The sequence below is a fragment of the Biomphalaria glabrata genome, chromosome 6 (assembly GCF_947242115.1).
Source record: "Biomphalaria glabrata chromosome 6, xgBioGlab47.1, whole genome shotgun sequence".
NCBI lineage: Eukaryota > Metazoa > Mollusca > Gastropoda > Planorbidae > Biomphalaria > Biomphalaria glabrata.
The window spans coordinates 22364967-22386400 of NC_074716.1; the positions used below are offsets into that span (position 1 = coordinate 22364967).

Below are 21434 nucleotides of genomic sequence, written 5' to 3' on the forward strand. Positions count from 1 at the left end.
GACTTTGTTTGTTAACTATTTGATTGCGAATGGAATGATGGTGTTTTGTACAGGCATAAAATTATGAGTGGGGAGTTGTATTAATAGAAATATGATTACTTATAGATATATGTTAACAGAAGTGGTTTCAATTGCTCATAATAACAGTTCTCATTGTGATGAATATAATTGTTATTCCATTTTGGAATTGTATTGGTATTATCTTATCTTATATAATACAGACGTTACTTCAAAAAAGAAGATGATTACGTCCTACGCGTCATGCATTTAGTCATGCATATTAACCAATGACTTAAATTCTGCCAAGTCACTGGTTTTCCTGGCTAGCTCAGGCAACCCATTCCATGCTCTAATAGCACTAGGGAAGAAGGAGTATTTGTACAAATTTGTCCTAGCATATGGGACGAGGAATGTGCCTTTATCTTTGTGTCTTTCAGAGTATTTTATTAAATTTTGACATTGTGTTTGAGTTTGTTTAGTTATTACATTATGGTTTTATATGTTACCGATTTTTTTTTTAACTTGGAATAGTCTGATAATATATTCAGTGATTTGTATTTTGGACGTTCGATGTGCATCGAACTTGTTAAACAGGGGGGGGCGGTTGTTACGTGCGCATCTTAGTGTGAATGTGAAATGATGCGAATGCGTGTTGAAAGAAAAGAAGAACCGAAATGGAGGACTATGAACAAGAAAGTGTTTTCAGTGTTAACAAAGATTAAAGTATTTATAAACTGTGATTTGTCGTTTACATGTCTAAAGAGTCTCATCCAATATAAAGACGTAACAGTAGTCTTTATCTTACAATATTTTAACTTTTTATAATATTTTAATATTGGTATACGTTTGAAAATATCCTTATTAGTAGTCTTTATCTTACAATATTTTAACTTTTTATAATATTTTAATATTGGTATACGTTTGAAAATATCCTTATTAGTAGTCTTTATCTTACAATATTTTAACTTTTTATAATATTTTAATATTGGTATACGTTTGAAAATATCCTTATTAGTAGTCTTTATCTTACAATATTTTAACTTTGATAATGCCATTTCACTGGGTTAATATTCAACATTAGAACAGGCAACTTTGAAATTGTACCCGTGTAAAATAACCTGAATTGCGTCACCCCCTCTCCATTGGTTAGGACATCGAGCCCTCATGAGATAACGTCGCCCCCCTCCCCCATGGGAAAGCTGCAGTAGTTTATGCGAGTTTCTAATGAGCTTGTTGTCCTAGGATCATCCTCATCTTTAGAAGGCGTCTTGTAGCGGGCCTGTTCTGTTCTAACAAAAAAAAACGTCAATAGTTGGTCGGGAGAAAACGGGTGAGACTCTAGAATCCTATTGAAGAGGCAATAAAATGTTTTGTTTAAAACAGACTTTTGAATCGATCTTACTGCTAATGTAGGAAAAGTTCTAATTGAATAATAAAACGATGTCAAATAATAATTTAATTTTTCTTAAAATTTGGTAACAAAGTCGCGTTCGCCTAATTGATACAAAAATATAAAATTACTATGCAAATACAACAAATTTGTGTTCTTTAAAAAAAGATTGCCTTTGCATCCTCATTGTTATCACGTAACTTTTTGGACATTTGTACAATAGGGCCTAAAATAAAATATATTGATTTAGATGAGTACAGTAGATATGCCTAGACGTATGCCTAGACATATTTGGGTATATATCTATAGTTTTTTTTTTTATTTGCTAGTTTTTGCTGATATTTAATTTTTCCATTCGAGTTTTTATTTTCTATTTTTTGCCTATTTTCTTTTTTTTTTCCATTCGGGTGTCACCTTCCCTAATGGATGTCACCCTGTGCGGACCGCACCCCAACACCCCCTAGTGACGCCACTGTATACGTCACACCGTTCCCAGCCAGCAGAACTGCATGAAGCAGAATGACATGTCATTGAAAGTTGCTCAGAATGACATGTCATCGAAAGCTGCTCAGAATGACATGTCATTGAAAGCTGCTCAGAATGACATGTCATTGAAAGCTGCTCAGAATGACATGTCATTGAAAGCTGCCAAGAATGACAGGTTATTGAAAATGCACTGAATGACAACTTATTGAAGGTGCACTGAATGACAATTTATTGAAGGTGCACAGAACAACAAGTTATTGAAGGTGTATTGAATGACAAGTTATTGAAGGTGTATTGAATGACAACTTATTGAAAGTGCACTGAATTACAACTTATTGAAGGTGCACTGAATGACAAGTTATTGAAGGTGCACTGAATGACAACTTATTGAAGGTTCACTGAATGACAAGTTATTGAAGGTGCACTGAATGGCAAGTTATTGAAGGTGCACTGAATGACAAGTTATTGAAGGTGCACTGAATGACAAGTTATTGAAGGTGCACGGAATGACAATTTATTGAAGATGCACTGAATGACAGCAAGATATTTCTTTGAAAAGTGCACTGAATGAAATGATCTTAAAGGTAGGCCTACAATACTTGACAAGTCTTTGAAAGTTTCACTGAACAAAGGTCTTTGAAAGATGCATAACTATTGACATATTTCTATTTATCCATCTAACAAAAAAAAAATCCTTTTAGAAAACAAAGCTTCTATTAAGTCTAATTTATCCATGAGTTTGGATCAGTCATGTCATTAGAAGTGTAATAGATGTAGACTCACAATCTGTAAGATAAGATGTTTAGCGCAATTTCATGCTTTTAGCTTTCTCAATGCGCTATGATCCTATCACTACTATGATCCTATCACTACTATGTTCCTATCACTTGTCTGGACCCGTTGGAAAAAAGAGGAGGAGGAAGAAGTGGGTATCTGTGTGAATGTTACCGTGATCGCTTTTAAAATGTAAAAAAAAAAAAAGTTGTATGACTTGAATTCCTCTAGCCTCCTCAAGGGGACTAATTCAACTTATGCCACCACATCTATCGAGTACAATTTCTTTCTCTTATTCGATACCAAACAAAATAATTAATTACCAATAGTTTATTAATTAATTAGAATATTGTTTATTAATTCTTCTTTGTTCAGGTTCTAGAAATAATTTTGCAAAATTTCAACTTGATCCGAGTTAGGGTGTGAGAGAAAAAACGTGTACAAACTTTTCATCAGACAGACAGACAAAAAAACAGACAGAGTGAGTTGATATAAGCTTTGTAAAAAAAAAAAAACAGAAACAATTGAATAACCAAAAAAATAAGTAAACAATAAAAATAAAATTTCAAGCAATTTTGTACTTACTGAAAGTGCCAGCCGTTTTAAACATATTCACCCAAATTGTTGCACATCATATCCGAAACAAATTACAGTGGTGAAATATATTGTAAGTCTAGACATCTGGACACTAAGCTATGCTTGAAAGTAATGATTGCTTATAAACGCTTCACAAACTGTGTTACAGCATAAAAAAACAACAACAACAATTTCACTGAATAATGATCGGTTACATCGTCAGTATATTGGTTCTGTGTGTGTGTGTGTGTGTGACTGTGTATTAGCGGCCTTTTATCATTTGTGTCAATGTGTGTGTGTGTGTGAGCCGTTAAAGTAAATGCTTTAGAATTATCAGAAAAACACATTTTCTTTGCTGTAACTCATGTAGGCTAGTCAGGAGGTCAAACAGTAACACTTCGATAACTCATGTATCATTACAGAATCTTCAGTAGGTCTAGAGTTCTGTAGAAGAATTTATAATATTTATAATTTATTATTATTTTTTTTTTTTGCATGCAGCCTAAATCTAATAACATTGTAGTTCGTGTCTGGTTTTTAATTATCAGTCAAAAACATTTGAATACGTCAAGTTTGAAATGTCATGGTCCTTCGGTCACGTGACATGAGCTAATGGCGACACGCTTTTGTGAGACACGCGACTATGTGGGCTAAACGTTTTTAGAATGATCAGGTAGTCATGTTTCGTTGTTGGCAAACTGGAGCATAGATCTTCTAATTCTGAACTAGATCTTCTAATTCTGAACTAGATCTTCTAATTCTGAACTTTTTTGTTGATTAGCAAGACCTGCCCTCAAGTCGCTAATGACTTCAGATGACACAGAAAGTTGATTGTCACCCTCTAGGCATCGGGAAGACTCGTGTCATTAAAAAACAAACGAATTGTATTTTTTTTTCGTAAGATCAAATAAAAGTGTATCCGGACCCTTGAGCTAAAGCAATGGTTCTAAACTTGTGGAAAGCGTAGTATAGAGTTGCAGGTGGTGTCAGTGCCAAGCAGTGGTGTCAATTCAAATGAAAATTTTGTGTTTAAATTGGTTAAACTCAGAGAGGAGAATCCGAATCATGACAACGAAACGGTACAGAAAGATTCCTGGTATCACCTACAAAGAACACACATCACAAATAAGAAAATCCAAAACAGAATCACAATGGCGATCGGGCTTAATGATGACAATCTGATCATAGTCAAAAACATAATCTAAAATTGTACGGCCATATTACGAACCCGCTAAGCTCTTTATACATGGAACAGTAGCAGGGAACAGAAGGCGAGGCAGACAGAAGAAGCGATGAGAAAATCAACAACAAAGAATGGACCGGTCTGGACTTGGCAATTAAGTTTTGCTTTATTTTCTTAGTTGAAGGTCTATTAAAGTTTTGTTATTGGAGTTGATTTTAATCTCAATCCGACACCACTTGGCATTCACTTATGGAATTTGTTGACTGTAGTTTTTATATAGTGTGTGTGTCTTTGTGTGTGTGTTTTGTTGTCATTGTGAAATTCTTTAACTGTAATCTTGCTTTAGTTTAAAAAAAACAACAAAAAAAAAAACAATTTAACGCAAATCCACAGTGACCAAATTCCCCGCTCCGTCTTCTATGTCCATTGTTGAAACTCATGAGAAATTGAAATTTGGCAACTTTTTTTCTGTTGTGTGAGCTATATTTATAAGATGCATTTTGTAGGAATTAGAATCACTAGAATCTACAACTATGTAATAAATTGTACCAGAGTTCGTGTTGCACATTGAAACTAAAATAAAATGAAAACTAATGGTCGAAACAAACCATTTGAATGCTAAACACCAATTCAATGGAATGTATTTGATCGTCATGAATCACGTCGTGAAATTGTATCGTTGTATTGCAGTACAGTTTTCTGTGCTTCACTTTTGGGTTTTCGCGCGCGTCATTTAGCCGTAGGGAGAAATGTTTAGAAAAGATTATAAAAGGTCAAACACGTGACACGTGCTGCTAAGGATTCCCTTCTCCCTATAGATTCGTTCACTTCCTCTTTCCATTTATAGCTGACCTGCTTTTCTCATGGATCAGTTAATAGGCCTACTTGCTTAGTTGAAAACTTCAACTCCCCCCCCCCCCCCCGCCCGAAATGAAATCCCCACTGTTTGTGCTTTCCTCGTAATAGCCTCCATGTCATCGCAACTCTTATTATGCGTAATTCATTGTATTGGAGAACATGTCCGCAAACCTCATGCGACGCTCGGTCACAACCTAAGGGGTCGACTCCCAGTTCGGCGTAGGATTTCCTTGATTGTGACCCGATCTCTATACCTCAGTTCTAAAATCCGTCTTAGCTATCTCTGTTGAGCCACATTTAGTCTTTTTCAATTTCAGCAGATGACTATTTACTGCACTGTTTTAATGGAGACTAGCCACTGGTAGAAATTTGTAACCTCTCTAGGCCACGCTCTTGGAATTGTGTGACTATATTTTGCTTTAGATTTTATATCGAAACGGGAAATTTTATAGTCAAAATCATCTGTTAGGGGGGTTTAAACTAAAAACACTCTGGATTTTTTTTTTACAAATTCAAAACCCCTTAGCTACGCTCATAGGATTTAGTGACTGTATTTTGCTTTAGAATAATATTGAAGTGAGAGGTTTTCACCCTCAAAACTCAAAAAACTCTCTGTAAGGGGATTTTAAATTCAAAACCATCTGGAGGGTTTTTAAACATAAAAAAACACTCTGGTGGAGGGGGGTTTAAACTCAAACCCTCCCCCACTCATTGGCTTGGCTACGCTCAAAGAATTTTGAGTGTGTAATTTGCTTTTTTTTTATATTGAAGAGGTATGTTTTAGCATCAAACCCCGCTGAAAGGGAGGGGGTTAAACTGAAAACCCCTTTGGCTACGCTCATAGCATTTTGACTGCGTAATTTGCTTTTTTTATATTGAAGAGGTGGTTTTCAGCTGCGATTCCCGCTGGAGAGGGGTTTTAACACAAAACCCCTCTTGGCTACGCAAAGAAAAATTGTTGACTCAACGCTATTGCCAGCAAGGGGGTCTGGCGGAGCGCTAAGAGCTCCCCCAGCGCGGGGCTCGGCCCCGCCGCCAAGCACTATTTCTGGTATTGAAAGCCAACAAAATGCATATTCTGATGTATCTACAGTGCATTGATCTGCTATTCTTATTGACTTAGACCCTCCCGCGCCGTTCGGCGCATTTGCCGTCAAGCTGTTTCCACAAAAATCTGTCACTGGTAATATCTGAAGCCTCTTCCCAACTGCTTTGAGGACCTCCATGAATGTGTGGAGCAAAGTTGTACTTAATAGGATGTCATCGCAACTCTTCTTATGCCTAATTCATTTTATCGGAGAACATGTCCCGCAAACCTCATGCGACGCTCTGTCACAATCTTACTATGGGGTCGACTCCCAGTTTGGCATAGGATTTCCTTGATTTAGACCCGATCTCTATAACTGACTCCTAAAATCTGTCTTAGCCATCTTTGTTGAGCCACATTTAGTGTTTTTCAATTTCGGCAGATGACTATTCACTGCACTTTATTAATGGAGCCCCGCCACTGGTAGAAATGTGTAACCTCTCTTGAATACGCTCTTAGAATTAGGTGACTGTAGTTTGCTTTAGATTTTATATCGAAAAGTGAAGTTTTATCGTCAAAATAATCTGTTGGGGGTTTTAAACTGAAAAATCTCAGTACTCAGTTAATGTTGCTTTTTTTAATTCAAAACCCCTTTTAGCTACGATCATAGAATTTTGTAACTGTAATGTGCTTTAGAATAATTATTGTAGATGGAGGTTTTCCACCTGTCTCTTGCAGAGGCCACATGCTGTCAACTGCATTCCCCTATGTCTCTTGCAGAGACCACCTGCTGTCAACTGCTTTCCCCTATGTCTCTTTCATAGGCCACATGCTGTCAACTGCATTCCCCTATGTCTCTTTCATAGGCCACATGCTGTCAACTGCATTCCCCTATGTCTCTTGCAGAGACCACCTGCTGTCAACTGCATTCCCCTATGTCTCTTGCAGAGACCACCTGCTGTCAACTGCATTCCCCTATGTCTCTTTCATAGGCCACATGCTGTCAACTGCATTCCCCTATGTCTCTTTCATAGGCCACATGCTGTCAACTGCATTCCCCTATGTCTCTTGCAGAGACCACCTGCTGTCAACTGCATTCCCCTATGTCTCTTGCAGAGACCACCTGCTGTCAACTGCATTCCCCTATGTCTCTTGCAGAGACCACATGCTGTCAACTGCATTCCCCTATGTCTCTTGCAGAGACCACCTGCTGCCAACTGCATTCCCCTATGTCTCTTGCATAGGCCACATGCTGTCAACTGCATTCCCCTATGTCTCTTTCATAGGCCACATGCTGTCAACTGCATTCCCCTATGTCTCTTGCAGAGACCACCTGCTGTCAACTGCATTCCCCTATGTCTCTTGCAGAGACCACCTGCTGTCAACTGCTTTCCCCTATGTCTCTTGCAGAGACCACCTGCTGCCAACTGCATTCCCCTATGTCTCTTGCATAGGCCACATGCTGTCAACTGCATTCCCCTATGTCTCTTTCATAGGCCACATGCTGTCAACTGCATTCCCCTATGTCTCTTGCAGAGACCACATGCTGTCAACTGCATTCCCCTATGTCTCTTGCAGAGACCACCTGCTGTCAACTGCTTTCCCCTATGTCTCTTGCAGAGACCACCTGCTGTCAACTGCATTCCCCTATGTCTCTTGCAGAGACCACCTGCTGTCAACTGCATTCCCCTATGTCTCTTGCAGAGACCACCTGCTGTCAACTGCATTCCCCTATGTCTCTTGCAGAGACCACATGCTGTCAACTGCATTCCCCTATGTCTCTTGCAGAGACCACCTGCTGTCAACTGCATTCCCCTATGTCTCTTGCAGAGACCACCTGCTGTCAACTGCATTCCCCTATGTCTCTTGCAGAGACCACATGCTGTCAACTGCATTCCCCTATGTCTCTTGGCTGTCAACTGCATTTCCCTATGTCTCTTGCAGAGACCACCTGCTGTCAACTGCATTCCCTTATGTCTCTTGCAGAGACCACCTGCTGTCAACTGCATTCCCCTATGTCTCTTGGCTGTCAACTGCATTCCCCTATGTCTCTTGCAGAGACCACCTGCTGTCAACTGCATTCCCCTATGTCTCTTGCAGAGACCACCTGCTGTCAACTGCATTCCCCTATGTCTCTTGCAGAGACCACCTGCTGTCAACTGCATTCCCCTATGTCTCTTGCAGAGACCACCTGCTGTCAACTGCATTCCCCTATGTCTCTTGCAGAGACCACCTGCTGTCAACTGCTTTCCCCTATGTCTCTTGCAGAGACCACCTGCTGTCAACTGCATTCCCCTATGTCTCTTGCAGAGACCACCTGCTGTCAACTGCATTCCCCTATGTCTCTTGCAGAGACCACCTGCTGTCAACTGCATTCCCCTATGTCTCTTGCAGAGACCACCTGCTGTCAACTGCATTCCCCTATGTCTCTTGGCTGTCAACTGCATTTCCCTATGTCTCTTGCAGAGACCACATGCTGTCAACTGCATTCCCCTATGTCTCTTGCAGAGACCACATGCTGTCAACTGCATTCCCTTATGTCTCTTGCAGAGACCACCTGCTGTCAACTGCTTTCCCCTATGTCTCTTTCAGAGACCACATGCTGTCAACTGCATTCCCCTATGTCTCTTGCAGAGACCACCTGCTGTCAACTGCTTTCCCCTATGTCTCTTGCAGAGACCACCTGCTGTCAACTGCTTTCCCCTATGTCTCTTGCAAAGGCCCACATGCTGTCAACTGCACCCCTATGTCTCTTGCAGAGGCCACCTGCTGCCAACTGCATTCCCTTATGTCTCTTTCAGAGGCTACATGCTGCCAATTGCATTCCCTTATGTCTCTTTCAGAGGCTACATGCTGCCTATTGCATTCCCCTATGTCTCTTGCAGAGACCACATGCTGTCAACTGCATTCCCCTATGTCTCTTTCATAGGCCACATGCTGTCAACTGCATTCCCCTATGTCTCTTGCAGAGACCACCTGCTGCCAACTGCATTCCCTTATGTCTCTTGCAGAGACCACATGCTGTCAACTGCATTCCCCTATGTCTCTTGCAGAGACCACATGCTGTCAACTGCATTCCCCTATGTCTCTTGGCTGTCAACTGCATTTCCCTATGTCTCTTGCAGAGACCACCTGCTGTCAACTGCATTCCCCTATGTCTCTTGCAGAGACCACCTGCTGTCAACTGCATTCCCCTATGTCTCTTGGCTGTCAACTGCATTCCCCTATGTCTCTTGCAGAGACCACCTGCTGTCAACTGCAATCCCCTATGTCTCTTGCAGAGACCACCTGCTGTCAACTGCATTCCCCTATGTCTCTTGCAGAGACCACCTGCTGTCAACTGCATTCCCCTATGTCTCTTGCAGAGACCACCTGCTGTCAACTGCTTTCCCCTATGTCTCTTGCAGAGACCACCTGCTGTCAACTGCATTCCCCTATGTCTCTTGCAGAGACCACCTGCTGTCAACTGCATTCCCCTATGTCTCTTGCAGAGACCACCTGCTGTCAACTGCATTCCCCTATGTCTCTTGCAGAGACCACCTGCTGTCAACTGCATTCCCCTATGTCTCTTGGCTGTCAACTGCATTTCCCTATGTCTCTTGCAGAGACCACATGCTGTCAACTGCATTCCCCTATGTCTCTTGCAGAGACCACATGCTGTCAACTGCATTCCCTTATGTCTCTTGCAGAGACCACCTGCTGTCAACTGCTTTCCCCTATGTCTCTTTCAGAGACCACATGCTGTCAACTGCATTCCCCTATGTCTCTTGCAGAGACCACATGCTGTCAACTGCTTTCCCCTATGTCTCTTGCAAAGGCCCACATGCTGTCAACTGCACCCCTATGTCTCTTGCAGAGGCCACCTGCTGCCAACTGCATTCCCTTATGTCTCTTTCAGAGGCTACATGCTGCCAATTGCATTCCCTTATGTCTCTTTCAGAGGCTACATGCTGCCTATTGCATTCCCTTATGTCTCTTTCAGAGGCTACATGCTGCCTATTGCATTCCCCTATGTCTCTTGCAGAGACCACCTGCTGTCAACTGCATTCCCCTATGTCTCTTGCAGAGACCACCTGCTGTCAACTGCTTTCCCCTATGTCTCTTGAAGAGACCACCTGCTTTCAACTGCATTTCCCTATGTCTCTTGGCTGTCAACTGCTTTCCCCTATGTCTCTTGCAGAGACCACCTGCTGTCAACTGCTTTCCCCATTGTCTCTTGAAGAGACCACCTGCTGTCAACTGCATTTCCCTATGTCTCTTGGCTGTCAACTGCTTTCCCCTATGTCTCTTGCAGAGACCACCTGCTGTCAACTGCTTTCCCCTATGTCTCTTGAAGAGACCACCTGCTGTCAACTGCATTTCCCTATGTCTCTTGGCTGTCAACTGCTTTCCCCTATGTCTCTTGCAGAGACCACCTGCTGTCAACTGCTTTCCCCTATGTCTCTTGAAGAGACCACCTGCTGTCAACTGCATTTCCCTATGTCTCTTGGCTGTCAACTGCTTTCCCCTATGTCTCTTGCAGAGACCACCTGCTGTCAACTGCATTCCCCTATGTCTCTTGCAGAGACCACCTGCTGTCAACTGCATTCCCCTATGTCTCTTGCAGAGACCACCTGCTGTCAACTGCATTCCCCTATGTCTCTTGCAGAGACCACCTGCTTTCAACTGCATTCCCCTATGTCTCTTGGCTGTCAACTGCATTTCCCTATGTCTCTTGCAGAGACCACCTGCTGTCAACTGCTTTCCCCTATGTCTCTTGCAGAGACCACATGCTGTCAACTGCATTCCCCTATGTCTCTTGCAGAGACCACATGCTGTCAACTGCATTCCCTTATGTCTCTTGCAGAGACCACCTGCTGTCAACTGCTTTCCCCTATGTCTCTTTCAGAGACCACATGCTGTCAACTGCATTCCCCTATGTCTCTTGCAGAGACCACATGCTGTCAACTGCATTCCCTTATGTCTCTTGCAGAGACCACCTGCTATCAACTGCTTTCCCCTATGTCTCTTTCAGAGACCACATGCTGTCAACTGCATTCCTCTATGTCTCTTTCAGAGACCACATACTGTCAACTGCATTCCCCTATGTCTCTTGCAGAGACCACATGCTGTCAACTGCTTTCCCCTATGTCTCTTTCAGAGACCACCTGCTGTCAACTGCTTTCCCCTATGTCTCTTTCAGAGACCACATGCTGTCAACTGCATTCCCCTATGTCTCTTGCAGAGACCACATGCTGTCAACTGCTTTCCCCTATGTCTCTTGCAAAGGTCCACATGCTGTCAACTGCTTTCCCCTATGTCTCTTGCAGAGGCCACCTGCTGCCAACTGCATTCCCTTATGTCTCTTTCAGAGGCTACATGCTGCCAATTGCATTCCCTTATGTCTCTTTCAGAGGCTACATGCTGCCTATTGCATTCCCTTATGTCTCTTTCAGAGGCTACATGCTGCCTATTGCATTCCCCTATGTCTCTTGCAGAGACCACCTGCTGTCAACTGCATTCCCCTATGTCTCTTGCAGAGACCACATGCTGTCAACTGCATTCCCTTATGTCTCTTGCAGAGACCACCTGCTATCAACTGCTTTCCCCTATGTCTCTTTCAGAGACCACATGCTGTCAACTGCATTCCCCTATGTCTCTTTCAGAGACCACATACTGTCAACTGCATTCCCCTATGTCTCTTGCAGAGACCACATGCTGTCAACTGCTTTCCCCTATGTCTCTTTCAGAGACCACCTGCTGTCAACTGCTTTCCCCTATGTCTCTTTCAGAGACCACATGCTGTCAACTGCATTCCCCTATGTCTCTTGCAGAGACCACATGCTGTCAACTGCTTTCCCCTATGTCTCTTGCAAAGGTCCACATGCTGTCAACTGCTTTCCCCTATGTCTCTTGCAGAGGCCACCTGCTGCCAACTGCATTCCCTTATGTCTCTTTCAGAGGCTACATGCTGCCAATTGCATTCCCTTATGTCTCTTTCAGAGGCTACATGCTGCCTATTGCATTCCCTTATGTCTCTTTCAGAGGCTACATGCTGCCTATTGCATTCCCCTATGTCTCTTGCAGAGACCACCTGCTGTCAACTGCATTCCCCTATGTCTCTTGCAGAGACCACCTGCTGTCAACTGCTTTCCCCTATGTCTCTTGAAGAGACCACCTGCTGTCAACTGCATTTCCCTATGTCTCTTGGCTGTCAACTGCTTTCCCCTATGTCTCTTGCAGAGACCACCTGCTGTCAACTGCTTTCCCCATTGTCTCTTGAAGAGGCCACCTGCTGTCAACTGCTTTCCCCTATGTCTCTTGCAGAGACCACCTGCTGTCAACTGCTTTCCCCATTGTCTCTTGAAGAGACCACCTGCTGTCAACTGCTTTCCCCTATGTCTCTTGCAGAGACCACCTGCTGTCAACTGCTTTCCCCATTGTCTCTTGAAGAGACCACCTGCTGTCAACTGCTTTCCCCTATGTCTCTTGCAGAGACCACCTGCTGTCAACTGCTTTCCCCTATGTCTCTTGCAGAGACCACCTGCTGTCAACTGCTTTCCCCTACGTCTCTTGCAGAGACCACCTGCTGTCAACTGCTTTCCCCTATGTCTCTTGAAGAGACCACCTGCTGTCAACTGCATTTCCCTATGTCTCTTGGCTGTCAACTGCTTTCCCCTATGTCTCTTGCAGAGACCACCTGCTGTCAACTGCTTTCCCCATTGTCTCTTGAAGAGACCACCTGCTGTCAACTGCATTTCCCTATGTCTCTTGGCTGTCAACTGCTTTCCCCTATGTCTCTTGCAGAGACCACCTGCTGTCAACTGCATTCCCTTATGTCTCTTTCAGAGGCTACATGCTGCCTATTGCATTCCCCTATGTCTCTTGCAGAGACCACCTGCTGTCAACTGCATTCCCCTATGTCTCTTGCAGAGACCACCTGCTGTCAACTGCTTTCCCCTATGTCTCTTGAAGAGACCACCTGCTGTCAACTGCATTTCCCTATGTCTCTTGGCTGTCAACTGCTTTCCCCTATGTCTCTTGCAGAGACCACCTGCTGTCAACTGCTTTCCCCATTGTCTCTTGAAGAGACCACCTGCTGTCAACTGCTTTCGCCTATGTCTCTTGCAGAGACCACCTGCTGTCAACTGCTTTCCCCATTGTCTCTTGAAGAGACCACCTGCTGTCAACTGCTTTCCCCTATGTCTCTTGCAGAGACCACCTGCTGTCAACTGCTTTCCCCTATGTCTCTTGCAGAGACCACCTGCTGTCAACTGCTTTCCCCTACGTCTCTTGCAGAGACCACCTGCTGTCAACTGCTTTCCCCTATGTCTCTTGAAGAGACCACCTGCTTTCAACTGCATTTCCCTATGTCTCTTGGCTGTCAACTGCTTTCCCCTATGTCTCTTGCAGAGACCACCTGCTGTCAACTGCTTTCCCCATTGTCTCTTGAAGAGACCACCTGCTGTCAACTGCATTTCCCTATGTCTCTTGGCTGTCAACTGCTTTCCCCTATGTCTCTTGCAGAGACCACCTGCTGTCAACTGCATTTCCCTATGTCTCTTGGCTGTCAACTGCTTTCCCCTATGTCTCTTGAAGAGACCACCTGCTGTCAACTGCATTTCCCTATGTCTCTTGGCTGTCAACTGCTTTCCCCTATGTCTCTTGCAGAGACCACCTGCTGTCAACTGCTTTCCCCATTGTCTCTTGAAGAGACCACCTGCTGTCAACTGCTTTCCCCTATGTCTCTTGAAGAGACCACCTGCTGTCAACTGCATTTCCCTATGTCTCTTGCAGAGACCACCTGCTGTCAACTGCATTTCCCTATGTCTCTTGGCTGTCAACTGCTTTCCCCTATGTCTCTTGCAGAGACCACCTGCTGTCAACTGCTTTCCCCTATGTCTCTTGCAGAGACCACCTGCTGTCAACTGCTTTCCCCTATGTCTCTTGAAGAGACCACCTGCTGTCAACTGCTTTCCCCTATGTCTCTTGCAGAGACCACCTGCTGTCAACTGCTTTCCCCTATGTCTCTTGCAGAGACCACCTGCTGTCAACTGCTTTCCCCTATGTCTCTTGCAGAGACCACCTGCTGTCAACTGCTTTCCCCTATGTCTCTTGAAGAGACCACCTGCTGTCAACTGCTTTTCCCTATGTCTCTTGAAGAGACCACCTGCTGTCAACTGCTTTCCCCTATGTCTCTTGCAGAGACCACCTGCTGTCAACTGCTTTCCCCTATGTCTCTTGAAGAGACCACCTGCTGTCAACTGCTTTCCCCTATGTCTCTTGAAGAGACCAACTGCTGTCAACTGCTTTCCCCTATGTCTCTTGCAGAGACCACCTGCTGTCAACTGCTTTCCCCTATGTCTCTTGCAGAGACCACCTGCTGTCAACTGCTTTCCTCTATGTCTCTTGCAGAGACCACCTGCTGTCAACTGCTTTCCCCTATGTCTCTTGAAGAGACCACCTGCTGTCAACTGCTTTCCCCTATGTCTCTTGAAGAGACCACCTGCTGTCAACTGCATTTCCCTATGTCTCTTGGCTGTCAACTGCATTCCCCTATGTCTCTTGCAGAGACCACCTGCTGTCAACTGCTTTCCCCTATGTCTCTTGCAGAGACCACATGCTGTCAACTGCATTCCCCTATGTCTCTTGCAGAGACCACCTGCTGTCAACTGCTTTCCCCTATGTCTCTTGCAGAGACCACCTGCTGTCAACTGCTTTCCCCTATGTCTCTTGAAGAGACCACCTGCTGTCAACTGCATTTCCCTATGTCTCTTGGCTGTCAACTGCATTCCCCTATGTCTCTTGCAGAGACCACCTGCTGTCAACTGCTTTCCCCTATGTCTCTTGAAGAGACCACCTGCTGTCAACTGCATTTCCCTATGTCTCTTGAAGAGACCACCTGCTGTCAACTGCATTTCCCTATGTCTCTTGAAGAGACCACCTGCTGTCAACTGCATTTCCCTATGTCTCTTGGCTGTCAACTGCTTTCCCCTATGTCTCTTGCAGAGACCACCTGCTGTCAACTGCTTTCCCCTATGTCTCTTGAAGAGACCACCTGCTGTCAACTGCATTTCCCTATGTCTCTTGGCTGTCAACTGCTTTCCCCTATGTCTCTTGCAGAGACCACCTGCTGTCAACTGCATTCCCCTATGTCTCTTGCAGAGACCACCTGCTGTCAACTGCATTCCCCTATGTCTCTTGCAGAGACCACCTGCTGTCAACTGCATTCCCCTATGTCTCTTGCAGAGACCACCTGCTTTCAACTGCATTCCCCTATGTCTCTTGGCTGTCAACTGCATTTCCCTATGTCTCTTGCAGAGACCACCTGCTGTCAACTGCTTTCCCCTATGTCTCTTGCAGAGACCACATGCTGTCAACTGCATTCCCCTATGTCTCTTGCAGAGACCACATGCTGTCAACTGCATTCCCTTATGTCTCTTGCAGAGACCACCTGCTGTCAACTGCTTTCCCCTATGTCTCTTTCAGAGACCACATGCTGTCAACTGCATTCCCCTATGTCTCTTGCAGAGACCACATGCTGTCAACTGCATTCCCTTATGTCTCTTGCAGAGACCACCTGCTATCAACTGCTTTCCCCTATGTCTCTTTCAGAGACCACATGCTGTCAACTGCATTCCCCTATGTCTCTTTCAGAGACCACATACTGTCAACTGCATTCCCCTATGTCTCTTGCAGAGACCACATGCTGTCAACTGCTTTCCCCTATGTCTCTTGCAGAGACCACATGCTGTCAACTGCATTCCCCTATGTCTCTTGCAGAGACCACATGCTGTCAACTGCATTCCCTTATGTCTCTTGCAGAGACCACCTGCTGTCAACTGCTTTCCCCTATGTCTCTTTCAGAGACCACATGCTGTCAACTGCATTCCCCTATGTCTCTTGCAGAGACCACATGCTGTCAACTGCTTTCCCCTATGTCTCTTGCAAAGGTCCACATGCTGTCAACTGCTTTCCCCTATGTCTCTTGCAGAGGCCACCTGCTGCCAACTGCATTCCCTTATGTCTCTTTCAGAGGCTACATGCTGCCAATTGCATTCCCTTATGTCTCTTTCAGAGGCTACATGCTGCCTATTGCATTCCCTTATGTCTCTTTCAGAGGCTACATGCTGCCTATTGCATTCCCCTATGTCTCTTGCAGAGACCACCTGCTGTCAACTGCATTCCCCTATGTCTCTTGCAGAGACCACCTGCTGTCAACTGCTTTCCCCTATGTCTCTTGAAGAGACCACCTGCTGTCAACTGCATTTCCCTATGTCTCTTGGCTGTCAACTGCTTTCCCCTATGTCTCTTGCAGAGACCACCTGCTGTCAACTGCTTTCCCCATTGTCTCTTGAAGAGGCCACCTGCTGTCAACTGCTTTCCCCTATGTCTCTTGCAGAGACCACCTGCTGTCAACTGCTTTCCCCATTGTCTCTTGAAGAGACCACCTGCTGTCAACTGCTTTCCCCTATGTCTCTTGCAGAGACCACCTGCTGTCAACTGCTTTCCCCATTGTCTCTTGAAGAGACCACCTGCTGTCAACTGCTTTCCCCTATGTCTCTTGCAGAGACCACCTGCTGTCAACTGCTTTCCCCTATGTCTCTTGCAGAGACCACCTGCTGTCAACTGCTTTCCCCTACGTCTCTTGCAGAGACCACCTGCTGTCAACTGCTTTCCCCTATGTCTCTTGAAGAGACCACCTGCTGTCAACTGCATTTCCCTATGTCTCTTGGCTGTCAACTGCTTTCCCCTATGTCTCTTGCAGAGACCACCTGCTGTCAACTGCTTTCCCCATTGTCTCTTGAAGAGACCACCTGCTGTCAACTGCATTTCCCTATGTCTCTTGGCTGTCAACTGCTTTCCCCTATGTCTCTTGCAGAGACCACCTGCTGTCAACTGCATTCCCTTATGTCTCTTTCAGAGGCTACATGCTGCCTATTGCATTCCCCTATGTCTCTTGCAGAGACCACCTGCTGTCAACTGCATTCCCCTATGTCTCTTGCAGAGACCACCTGCTGTCAACTGCTTTCCCCTATGTCTCTTGAAGAGACCACCTGCTGTCAACTGCATTTCCCTATGTCTCTTGGCTGTCAACTGCTTTCCCCTATGTCTCTTGCAGAGACCACCTGCTGTCAACTGCTTTCCCCATTGTCTCTTGAAGAGACCACCTGCTGTCAACTGCTTTCCCCTATGTCTCTTGCAGAGACCACCTGCTGTCAACTGCTTTCCCCATTGTCTCTTGAAGAGGCCACCTGCTGTCAACTGCTTTCCCCTATGTCTCTTGCAGAGACCACCTGCTGTCAACTGCTTTCCCCATTGTCTCTTGAAGAGACCACCTGCTGTCAACTGCTTTCCCCTATGTCTCTTGCAGAGACCACCTGCTGTCAACTGCTTTCCCCATTGTCTCTTGAAGAGACCACCTGCTGTCAACTGCTTTCCCCTATGTCTCTTGCAGAGACCACCTGCTGTCAACTGCTTTCCCCTATGTCTCTTGCAGAGACCACCTGCTGTCAACTGCTTTCCCCTACGTCTCTTGCAGAGACCACCTGCTGTCAACTGCTTTCCCCTATGTCTCTTGAAGAGACCACCTGCTGTCAACTGCATTTCCCTATGTCTCTTGGCTGTCAACTGCTTTCCCCTATGTCTCTTGCAGAGACCACCTGCTGTCAACTGCTTTCCCCATTGTCTCTTGAAGAGACCACCTGCTGTCAACTGCATTTCCCTATGTCTCTTGGCTGTCAACTGCTTTCCCCTATGTCTCTTGCAGAGACCACCTGCTGTCAACTGCATTCCCTTATGTCTCTTTCAGAGGCTACATGCTGCCTATTGCATTCCCCTATGTCTCTTGCAGAGACCACCTGCTGTCAACTGCATTCCCCTATGTCTCTTGCAGAGACCACCTGCTGTCAACTGCTTTCCCCTATGTCTCTTGAAGAGACCACCTGCTGTCAACTGCATTTCCCTATGTCTCTTGGCTGTCAACTGCTTTCCCCTATGTCTCTTGCAGAGACCACCTGCTGTCAACTGCTTTCCCCATTGTCTCTTGAAGAGACCACCTGCTGTCAACTGCTTTCCCCTATGTCTCTTGCAGAGACCACCTGCTGTCAACTGCTTTCCCCATTGTCTCTTGAAGAGACCACCTGCTGTCAACTGCTTTCCCCTATGTCTCTTGCAGAGACCACCTGCTGTCAACTGCTTTCCCCTATGTCTCTTGCAGAGACCACCTGCTGTCAACTGCTTTCCCCTACGTCTCTTGCAGAGACCACCTGCTGTCAACTGCTTTCCCCTATGTCTCTTGAAGAGACCACCTGCTTTCAACTGCATTTCCCTATGTCTCTTGGCTGTCAACTGCTTTCCCCTATGTCTCTTGCAGAGACCACCTGCTGTCAACTGCTTTCCCCATTGTCTCTTGAAGAGACCACCTGCTGTCAACTGCATTTCCCTATGTCTCTTGGCTGTCAACTGCTTTCCCCTATGTCTCTTGCAGAGACCACCTGCTGTCAACTGCATTTCCCTATGTCTCTTGGCTGTCAACTGCTTTCCCCTATGTCTCTTGCAGAGACCACCTGCTGTCAACTGCATTTCCCTATGTCTCTTGGCTGTCAACTGCTTTCCCCTATGTCTCTTGAAGAGACCACCTGCTGTCAACTGCATTTCCCTATGTCTCTTGGCTGTCAACTGCTTTCCCCTATGTCTCTTGCAGAGACCACCTGCTGTCAACTGCTTTCCCCATTGTCTCTTGAAGAGACCACCTGCTGTCAACTGCTTTCCCCTATGTCTCTTGAAGAGACCACCTGCTGTCAACTGCATTTCCCTATGTCTCTTGCAGAGACCACCTGCTGTCAACTGCATTTCCCTATGTCTCTTGGCTGTCAACTGCTTTCCCCTATGTCTCTTGCAGAGACCACCTGCTGTCAACTGCTTTCCCCATTGTCTCTTGAAGAGACCACCTGCTGTCAACTGCATTTCCCTATGTCTCTTGGCTGTCAACTGCTTTCCCCTATGTCTCTTGCAGAGACCACCTGCTGTCAACTGCATTTCCCTATGTCTCTTGGCTGTCAACTGCTTTCCCCTATGTCTCTTGAAGAGACCACCTGCTGTCAACTGCATTTCCCTATGTCTCTTGGCTGTCAACTGCTTTCCCCTATGTCTCTTGCAGAGACCACCTGCTGTCAACTGCTTTCCCCATTGTCTCTTGAAGAGACCACCTGCTGTCAACTGCTTTCCCCTATGTCTCTTGAAGAGACCACCTGCTGTCAACTGCATTTCCCTATGTCTCTTGCAGAGACCACCTGCTGTCAACTGCTTTCCCCTATGTCTCTTGCAGAGACCACCTGCTGTCAACTGCTTTCCCCTATGTCTCTTGCAGAGACCACCTGCTGTCAACTGCTTTCCCCTATGTCTCTTGAAGAGACCACCTGCTGTCAACTGCTTTTCCCTATGTCTCTTGAAGAGACCACCTGCTGTCAACTGCTTTCCCCTATGTCTCTTGCAGAGACCACATGCTGTCAACTGCTTTCCCCTATGTCTCTTGCAGAGACCACCTGCTGTCAACTGCTTTCCCCTATGTCTCTTGAAGAGACCACCTGCTGTCAACTGCTTTCCCCTATGTCTCTTGAAGAGACCAACTGCTGTCAACTGCTTTCCCCTATGTCTCTTGCAGAGACCACCTGCTGTCAACTGCTTTCCCCTATGTCTCTTGCAGAGACCACCTGCTGTCAACTGCTTTCCTCTATGTCTCTTGCAGAGACCACCTGCTGTCAACTGCTTTCCCCTATGTCTCTTGAAGAGACCACCTGCTGTCAACTGCTTTCCCCTATGTCTCTTGAAGAGACCACCTGCTGTCAACTGCATTTCCCTATGTCTCTTGGCTGTCAACTGCATTCCCCTATGTCTCTTGCAGAGACCACCTGCTGTCAACTGCTTTCCCCTATGTCTCTTGCAGAGACCACATGCTGTCAACTGCATTCCCCTATGTCTCTTGCAGAGACCACCTGCTGTCAACTGCTTTCCCCTATGTCTCTTGCAGAGACCACCTGCTGTCAACTGCTTTCCCCTATGTCTCTTGAAGAGACCACCTGCTGTCAACTGCATTTCCCTATGTCTCTTGGCTGTCAACTGCATTCCCCTATGTCTCTTGCAGAGACCACCTGCTGTCAACTGCTTTCCCCTATGTCTCTTGAAGAGACCACCTGCTGTCAACTGCATTTCCCTATGTCTCTTGAAGAGACCACCTGCTGTCAACTGCATTTCCCTATGTCTCTTGGCTGTCAACTGCTTTCCCCTATGTCTCTTGAAGAGACCACCTGCTGTCAACTGCTTTCCCCTATGTCTCTTGAAGAGACCAACTGCTGTCAACTGCTTTCCCCTATGTCTCTTGCAGAGACCACCTGCTGTCAACTGCTTTCCCCTATGTCTCTTGCAGAGACCACCTGCTGTCAACTGCTTTCCTCTATGTCTCTTGCAGAGACCACCTGCTGTCAACTGCTTTCCCCTATGTCTCTTGAAGAGACCACCTGCTGTCAACTGCTTTCCCCTATGTCTCTTGCAGAGACCACCTGCTGTCAACTGCTTTCCCCTATGTCTCTTGGCTGTCAACTGCATTCCCCTATGTCTCTTGCAGAGACCACATGCTGTCAACTGCTTTCCCCTATGTCTCTTGAAGAGACCACCTGCTGTCAACTGCTTTCCCCTATGTCTCTTGCAGAGACCACCTGCTGTCAACTGCTTTCCCCTATGTCTCTTGAAGAGACCACCTGCTGTCAACTGCTTTCCCCTATGTCTCTTGCAGAGACCACCTGCTGTCAACTGCTTTCCCCTATGTCTCTTGAAGAGACCACCTGCTGTCAACTGCTTTCCCCTATGTCTCTTGCAGAGACCACCTGCTGTCAACTGCTTTCCCCTATGTCTCTTGAAGAGACCACCTGCTGTCAACTGCATTTCGCTATGTCTCTTGGCTGTCAACTGCATTCCCCTATGTCTCTTGCAGAGACCACCTGCTGTCAACTGCTTTCCCCTATGTCTCTTGCAGAGACCACCTGCTGTCAACTGCTTTCCCCTATGTCTCTTGAAGAGACCACCTGCTGTCAACTGCATTTCCCTATGTCTCTTGGCTGTCAACTGCATTCCCCTATGTCTCTTGCAGAGACCACCTGCTG

The 21434-nt window shown here is 45.7% G+C and overlaps 1 protein-coding gene and 1 long non-coding RNA gene across 3 annotated transcripts in view; one reads left to right on the forward strand and one right to left on the reverse strand.

Annotated features, from left to right (window-relative positions):
- Positions 1-3667, reverse strand: part of LOC106060041 (snake venom 5'-nucleotidase-like) — a 65372-nt gene extending 61705 nt beyond the window's left edge. For both annotated transcript variants that reach the window (XM_056033668.1, XM_056033667.1), the window contains exon 1: positions 3236-3667. The gene's annotated coding sequence lies outside the window, so the exon portion shown is untranslated. The remainder of the gene's footprint in view (positions 1-3235) is intronic.
- The window catches only part of LOC106078026 (uncharacterized), a 49723-nt gene that overhangs the window by 19158 nt on the left and 9131 nt on the right, over positions 1-21434 (forward strand). The gene's annotated exons all lie outside the window — the stretch shown is intronic.